Source organism: Anneissia japonica, unplaced genomic scaffold (genome assembly GCF_011630105.1).
Source record: "Anneissia japonica isolate Jap-2015-1 unplaced genomic scaffold, ASM1163010v1 scaffold10132_len18572_cov108, whole genome shotgun sequence".
In the NCBI taxonomy this organism is placed as follows: domain Eukaryota; kingdom Metazoa; phylum Echinodermata; class Crinoidea; order Comatulida; family Comatulidae; genus Anneissia; species Anneissia japonica.
The window spans coordinates 12084-18554 of record NW_022736883.1 but is presented as its reverse complement, the minus strand read 5'-3'; the positions used below and the strand labels follow the sequence as shown (position 1 = coordinate 18554).

The following is a 6471-nucleotide window of genomic DNA, read 5'->3' as shown; positions in this document are numbered from 1 at the left end:
CGCTGATGTCATCAAATTTGTGAAAAGATTGTAAACAAGCAAGGTTTCGTGAGAGTAAGTTCAAAATTGTCATACTCCTGTTGGTTTAACATACATACGTACATTTGGCACCTCACAGTTTATATCTTGTGACATATTTTGTATGTTCCTTCTTTCGGTAGTGACAGTTTCGCCTAGGAACAGAGCCAAGCACCTCTGTAGATTTTATAAACGATTTTATCTAATATTTGGTTGTTGGTTTCCAAACAACCGATCCATATCCTAAGATTAGTCCAAGCGGTGTAACATTATCTTTAGAAAATCTGCCGAAACAGCTTTTCCTATGGTTAGCCTTTAAAAACATCAAACTGCATTACCAGATGACTTAAAACCTCCATCAAAAGAAGTCCACGTTGTTTGACATAAATATGTATTGGCCCCTGAAAGTGACAAAAATCATAAAAAATAATTTTGAAATTAACTTGCTAGTTTTGCATTAACATGTAAATTATTAAATTTAGCATAGAATTATTGAATTTTAAAGTACCCCGATTTTCATACTGGATATAAACTAAACCCAAAGGAAATAAGCTGGAATGATATTTACTGGTTTTTTTTTTTTTTTTTTTTTCCAAGGAAGACTATCCACGGAATAATTCCGTACGTTTTAACTCGTGTGTTTCTATTGTAATGTTTATTTGTGATCAGTGCTTCCGAATAAAATCAAATCACAACTTTAGGATCACTATTCAGTAAAGTGGTCATACCATGTCCCACCATATTAAGGTACTAAAAAACAAAAAGTATTACAGGAAAATTGATTTTTATTGTGGTAAAATAATCTTTAACACATTTCTGATTGAAATTTAGAAAATAATTAACATATGGGTTATTTTCAACAAAATCCTGCCAAAAAATAATAAAAATGCATGTCCCAATTTCATTTCTCCAAATTTCCAAATCACATAATTCGTAAAGTAAATTGCAAGAATAATTATACCACCAAAAGAATGTCTAGTGTCTTTTTAAATGTTAAAAGAATTTAAAAAAAAAAACCAGAAGAGGACCTTTATTTCACATCTCCATCAGTGGCATTCGTCAAATTTTATCAGCTGTTTCTCATTCTCCTCCTCTTTCCTGTTCTTATTTTGTTTTTTTCTTCTCTTGCTCATATTTGTATACTTGATCTATATTTTCCCTCTCTTGCTCCTCATCTTAGCCTGTTTTCTTTTGGTCCCTTCAATTAATTTATTCTGCTGCTATTAAATTTACTTATTTTCATCTTTTAGTTTTGTATTCTTTACTTATGTATCATCCTAGCCTGGTCTCATTCCATTCCTCTTTAAATTTTAAACCATGTATAATGTATACAGTGTTTGTTTGTTTGCAGAGGACAGACATATTTCTACTGCAAGATATATGTATCAAAGAAACAATGGCACTGTAAGTATCAAGTGAAATATACTCAAGTTACCTTATGAAATTTTAACTTACTAATTTGATCTGATTCTTTATTAAAATTTTCTTTTTGGCAGATGCAGCAAACAGAGCATAACCAATTTTGCAAGACAAGAAAAGTACACTGAAATCTAGTTGGAACATTCTCAAGAGTCAAAAGAGTAATTCCTATGAAAGAACACAAACAATTATTGTATATTTACAAGTTACTGGATCAAGACAACTTGCTTCATTCTGAAATATTGATCATATTGTACAGAAGATATGTTCGAATTATGTTAACCTAAGGAAGAGGAACCAGCACTAATAATATAATTAATTTTTCTAATATAGGCTGTGTAAAGCATTTTACTTTTAGCTAATTGATTATGCCTAATAGTTTGCAAGACAATTAAAATATACTGGAGTCTGAATATCTTGCTGAATACTGAGACAGCTTAATCATGGTTTTTATATCGAAGGAATTTAACAAATTATTTTATTTTTAATGAGAAGTTATTGCAGCATTAAATCATTGTAAAATATTGAACCAAGGGAAACAATTTCCAATACTTAATTTTTCATATATTTTATGTATATTTATATAAATTCATATTATATTATGATTTTGGTTGTAAAGTTTCTATAATAAAAAATATAAGTAATGTGTTGATGTGTTTCTTTGCTGGTTGTGTCTTAAGACTGGATAAGCAGGTAAGACGAAAGAAGCGCCCTCTAATAGAAAAAGGACTAAATTTTCCCTCAATTTGTATTAAAGTGGTGCTGAAGAGTGCCCTCTAATAGAAAAACAAAATTTCCAGGGTCTCTAAATTTCTGTTTAAAGGGGTTTCCTGTGGTGCTGGAAAGCGCCCTCTATAGCCATTTTGTTTCTACGTTTTTCAGGGTCTCAAATTGTCAATATCTATTAAAATAATAAAATGCGCACTCTAACAGCCATTTTTTCAGTGCCCCTTAATTGTGGAGTTCTGAAAAACATGGATCTTAGAGGGAGCTTTTTACCATTGACAATTAAGAGACCCTAAAGAACTTGGGTGAAAAAGGCTATTTGAGGGCGCTTTTCTTCACTATTTTTACCAGAACTCCACAGACTAAAGTGGCCAAAAAACTTAGTCATATTTTGGGCCTTTTTCTATTCGAGGGCGCTTTTTTTTTTTTCCCAAACCATCCTGCTCATTCAATAATCGAGAAGAAAAAACAATGATATTCAATAGTATACTGAATACAATTAATATTTATTTATTCAATATTATTACAATAACTTCAATACTAAACTTATACAATTAATATTTATTTATTCAAAATGTATTACAATGAATATATATTTGGTTTAAACACCAGAATCGTGCAATTATCTTGAAAGACAATCCAAGATTGTTGATCACAGCCATAGTGCTGAGCAGGATGAGGCCACTGGTTTGCTGAGATCTTCGTAGTTTTCGCTGAAATAATATAGTACAAATGGACAATGAAAAGGAATAAAGCAATTATGTCAATTTCAAAAAGATTTTGGTAATTATTGTTTTAAGCTGCATAAAATCAAGCAATTTGTTATTAACAAATACAGATAATTAATACATAAACCATTTTTAGAGATTAAATATAAGTTCCCATTGGTGGAGGAAAATGGTATTGATAACATTAATATTGCATAAACTAGTACAAGAGGTAATTTACATTAAAAAAATATATCCTATTTATCTGAGCTGGTACAATGTTAAATAGTTAACGTTTATGTAACTTACAATTAAATTAATTTATTATTAAACACATGTGGCAAAGACAAGCCAAACCAGTCACTCGTCGCAAAAATTAATTTTGAGTTATTAACAGTGTTAAAGAGTTACAAGCGTTTAAACATAAGCCTTCAAAGTTTCACTTCAGGCATTTCTAATGCAGAAACTATAATAAAATCTTTAAAAAGTGTTGTTTTAACATTGAAAAAGGGGGGGAAATAACAGCAAAGAATGATGTACAGATATATAAATGTTCTGTCAATTATATTAATCTCCAATTAAAACCTTATTTTAATTTATTTTAAAATAATTGAATTAAGGAATATGACAGCTTATGTGTTGTAATATTGAAATTAAATGTTTATTTTTAGTACTGAACCAGGTCAAACATTATCCCATAAAGCATTTTAAAATGGATATGAAATTCATAGTAAGAACAAGTCTTTTGACTCACCATTCAGCAAAATTAACGAGCACAAAAAAGCAAGCAACATTAGCCACTGGTTTGTTGATATCTTCAGAAGTGCATTTTGCAATGGTTAGACTTTACAGAATTTTTACTGAAATAAAATACATACATTCATTAAAAAACCAGAATTAGAAGGAATACAACATTAATATTTAAATGTTATTAATTTTAATTAAAACATTAAATGTAAATTGTAATTCTAGAATTATAATTGTAAGCCAATAAAAACACTATTTTATTACAATTATTATAACTTCTTAAATTTCAACATTTAGGTCAAATAATGAAATTTTAATGTTAATCATCAATGTAATTATTTAAAGAACAAGAATTATGTAATAAATATATTTTATATTATTAAATATTTATTTAAACATAATAACGGTATATCAAGCCCATACCAAGGACTTTTTTCTTGCCCATATTCCCGACTGTAAAATAAGACCTGCGTGGTGGAATAAATTGAACCTGGAAATTTGCCCACACACTTTGGAAAGTAAATTCTGTTTTCTGCTCAATTTTTGTTAAAAAATATATAAGGGCCCAAGTGTATTATGGTGATTATGCACCTACTATACTATCGATTTTCTATGCATACTTGAGCTGGTTTCTCCATTAGGCGAGACTTTTTTTATTCCTTGTTTCGCGTACTTCTTTTTTAAAAGATTATCGGAGGAGAGTGGAATAAAAATAAAAGTTTGTTTTATTATTTAGCAAATATTTTTGCTAAAAACATCCAGATGGAGCAGAAAATATTTTACTGGTGAATGTAAAATAGGATGGTTAAATGCTTCAAATTTATATAGGAAGAAATACACATTTTATCTTTGGAGATTTCGAGGCACTGGAGGGCGTAATAAAAATAAAGAAAAACTTTTCCGTGCCGGCGGGTGCACTAATCATCAATTTTTGCCAGTCAGCGGGTTCACTAAACAAGGTATAAAGAAGTCTCGCCTTATCCAATAACCATCACTTTTAGTTTTGTACCAAAATGCATTGATTTGAACTCTATGTCCATGCCATACACCTTTATAATTTTAAATCACTGAGGGCAGTATTAGTATCTCTAAATTCAACTTCATTTGTTTCAACTGATTTGTGTAGGGACATAGACTAGGATACACCAAAAAAAATGTTAAGGGGGTGGGTAAAATTTGCCATGAGAGGTCAAAGGTCATTTATACTGTGGCCTAAAATATTAATACATGTATTATGTATCGCAGGAACACTATCGTTGATCTTGTGTCAAAATGCACAGAATTGTCAAATGACCTTGAAAAATGAGGTCAAAATGTCAAAAATTGTTGTTTTACTCACTAAAAATGGCTTATCATTTCAAAAGAAATGATCATTTCAACTGACAAATGTAGAAATACATACTAGAGTACAGGAAAACTTTTTGGGGTTAACTAGGTGACTGACCCAACCTAAAATACAAAAGTATGGGAGTAATAGGCCTGTCAAGCCAAAATTGGTCCACCGGTTCGATTTTAGCCGCTAAAATCAGCCCCCCCTTGGATAAAATTACAGTACTGTATTGCCTACACCAAGCCAAATCTGTCTCAGCAATCGCTATGACACCACCCTCCCATACCCACCCCGGGCCTTCGGTTCTCAGATAATGCTGCATGCTATAGTTACACCCTTAAATACTTCTCTTATACACATCTAGATGTGTATAAGAGACAGGCTGAAGAGTGCCCTCTAATAGAAAAACAAAATTTCCAGGGTCTCTAAATTTCTGTTTAAAGGGGTTCCCTGTGGTGCTGAAAAGCGCCCTCTCTAGCCATTTTATTTCTACGTTTTTCAGGGTCTCTTTAATTGTCAATTTCTATTACAAGGATGATAAAATGCGCCCTCTAATAGTCAATTTTTCAGTGCCAACAATTGTTTGTGGAGTTCTGAAAAACTGGGATTTTAGAGGGTGCTTTTCTCTACCAAAGACAATTATTAAGAGACCTTAAAGAACTTGGGGTAAAAAGGCTAATTGAGGGCGCTTTTCTTCACTATTTTTACCAGAACTCCACAGACTAAAGTGGCCAAAAAACTTAGTCATATTTTGGGCCTTTTTCTATTCGAGGGCGCTTTTTTTTTTTACCATCCTGCTCATTCAGTACTCGAGAAGAAAAAAAACAATATTCAATACTATACTGAATACAATTAATATTTATTTATTCAATACTATTACAATAAATTATTCAATACTATACTGAATACAATTGATAATTTATTTATTCAATACTATTACAATAAATTATTCAATACTATTACTGAATACAATTGAATTGAATGCTTGAACTAGCAAATCACCAGTTGCCATAACCTGAAAGAACAAGTCATTAAACAAACAGTAAGAAATTCAAAGTAATACAACAATATATAAAGGCAATTTTTTAAAATTAAACATTCATGCAAAGTAATACAAGAATACATAAAGTTCTATGAAAAGGGAAAATATTTTAAAGTCAAACTTATTATGCAAAGTAATACAACAGTATATAAAGTCCAATAAAAGGGGGAAATATTTTAAAGTCAATTTTTATATATCAAACATTTATGCAAAGTATAACAACAATATATAAACTCCAATGAAAAGGGAAAATATTTTGAAATTGAAACAGTCCGATGGAAAGAGTTTAAAGTCATTAATTATTAATTATGAAAAGGGAAAATATTAATTTAAAAGTAATTTAAACAAGACATTTACGATTTCTTCAAGCCACAAAAAAAAAAATTTATGAACTAGACAAATTGAAGCATTAACAGAATATACAGTAATTAGTTTACATTAAATTTACTAAGTGACCAGTGGTGATCATTCCAATTTGGAAT

The 6471-nt window shown here is 30.3% G+C and overlaps 2 long non-coding RNA genes across 2 annotated transcripts in view; one reads left to right on the top strand and one right to left on the bottom strand.

Annotated features, from left to right (window-relative positions):
* Positions 1 to 3: 3 nt before the first annotated feature.
* Positions 4 to 1929, top strand: LOC117116942. The gene is made up of 3 exons (XR_004446841.1): positions 4 to 54; positions 1370 to 1422; positions 1515 to 1929. It is a non-coding gene; the product is annotated as an uncharacterized LOC117116942 (long non-coding RNA).
* Positions 1930 to 2673: 744 nt separating this feature from the next.
* Positions 2674 to 6471, bottom strand: part of LOC117116941 — a 13163-nt gene continuing 9365 nt past the window's right edge. Inside the window, exons 2-3 of the long non-coding RNA XR_004446840.1 lie at positions 3625 to 3730; positions 2674 to 2876 (exon numbers count right to left, since the gene is read on the bottom strand). This is a non-coding gene — a long non-coding RNA (uncharacterized LOC117116941). The remainder of the gene's footprint in view (positions 2877 to 3624; positions 3731 to 6471) is intronic.